The sequence below is a fragment of the Oratosquilla oratoria genome, chromosome 16 (assembly GCF_046742065.1).
Source record: "Oratosquilla oratoria isolate Oo_2021 chromosome 16, ASM4674206v1, whole genome shotgun sequence".
Lineage (NCBI taxonomy): Eukaryota > Metazoa > Arthropoda > Malacostraca > Stomatopoda > Squillidae > Oratosquilla > Oratosquilla oratoria.
The window spans coordinates 37,870,311-37,872,400 of NC_134792.1; positions in this window are offsets into that span (position 1 = coordinate 37,870,311).

The window sequence follows — 2,090 nt, forward strand, 5'->3', positions numbered from 1 at the left end:
CACTTGTACATATTCATTTCTATAACTAGTATATATTTTCCATTTTCAGGTTTTTTGTCTTTTTTCCATTTTATCCAAGCTTTATCCCTTTTGTCTTTTAACTCCCTACATCTTTTGTTGTACCAGCACTTTACATATCCTTTCCTTGCTTTTGCCTTGGCACATACTTTTCTACTCCTTTATAATTTTTTTCAAAATACTCCACTTCTCTTCTACAGTTGTTTCCTCCTTGTGTATTCTTTCCCAGTCAGCTTTTTGAAAGAATTCTTTTATTTTGTCAAAGTTTGTTTTTCCATACATCAATCTTCCCTTTTTATATTGTTCGTTTTTTCATGTATTTTTCCTCATTTAGTTCCAGTTCAACCAATATGTGGTCACTTTTACTTATTGGTGTTTTATATTCGATCTTGTCTACTGTTTCGGGTTCTGATGTGATTATCAGGTCCAGTCTTGATGGTTCTTCCTCATTTCTATACCAAGTATTCTCTTGTATCCATTGCGTCATTCTATGTTCAATAATCACATCAAGTAATAGGTCATCTCCACCCTTCACTGTCATCTCTTCCCAGCAGATTTCTTTACAATTAAAGTCACCCATTATAATTATTCGTCTCTATCTTCCTTTATCTTACTTAGTGATGTCCTGGTATCTTCTAACATATTTTTGTGTTCTCTCTCTTCCCACGAAGCCGTTTTAGACGGCACATAATTTACTAAAAACTTCCTCCACTTCCTATTCTTGTCCTCCACTTCCATCGTAATCATCTCTACTCTATTCTTTCCATATGTGACATTCCTCACATTTATATTCTTCTAAGTCAGGAACATAACTCCACCCCCTTGTTTTACCTCTCTGTTTCTAATCCAACAATTATATGCACCATGTCCTACACTGCTGGATGGTAATGGACCTTTCAATTTTGTCTCTACACACACACACACACACACACGTGTGTGTATCCGTGTGTGTGTGTGTGTGTGTGTGTGTGTGTGTGTGTGTGTGTATGTGTGTTTGTGTGTGTATGTGTGTGTGTGTGTGTGTGTGTGTGTGTGTGTGTGTGTGTGTGTGTGTGTGTGTGTGTGTGTGTGTGTGTGTGTGTGTGTGTGTGTGTGTGTGTGTGTGTGTGTGTGTGTGTGTGTGTGTGTGTGTGTGTGTGTGTGTGTGTGTGTGTGCGTGTGTGTGTGTGTGTGTACGCGTATTTGTGTCATATGGTCACATTCCTTTCAATGAAAAAGAAAACATAAAATCACTTGTAAATGCAATGTCACTCGTATACACGTAAAAAGAAAACGAGGAACTGCCGTTCACCAAAGTTTCTGTAAATTGGGTATGAAAGCTGGACAGCTGACCGGTGGGTCTTCAAGGTTACCCTCACCCTTGCCCCTCTCATATACACACCCGCTTTCACTGGAGGTCTACATGTGTCCTATATATATAGCTGTGCCGTTGTAGACTCAGAACACAACCGACACAACCTCTCCTTCGACATCATGAAGCTCGTTAGTGTTTTGTAGTTTACAAAACTGTTTTTGGTTTTGAAAGACCTAATTGTAAAGCCATTGAGATCCATTTCACTGGATATAAATTTTTGTTTTGTGGGCTGATCTCTGGTGGAAATGAAAAGGATATTATAATCATGAAAAAAGAGTGTTTGTAGATTTCGAAAACAATATCATTATGTTTTTTTTTTTTGTTTTTTTCCAGATCGTCCTTGCCGCCGTCGTGGCCGTCGCCACCGCTGCCACCATCCCCGTCGCCGTCCTGGTTGACGACCGAGTGGCTCCTGAGCTAGGCTCCTACAGCACCAACGTACAGCTCGACAACGGCATCTCCATCAGCGAGTCTGGTTCCCCCGGAGCCTTTGGACAGACCAACGTCCAGGGAACAAGCAGGTCAGAATCCAGATTTCGAGGACCACTTTTGAGTTTTCATTTGTCAAAGAAAAAAAAAATAGATGGACAGGTTGTTCCATATATTAATGATCTTGGGACTTTCCACAGCTTCGTCGGTGATGATGGTATCACGTACACCATCACTTACGTGGCCAACGAAGGCGGATACCAAGCCCAGGGTGCCCATCTTCCCGTTG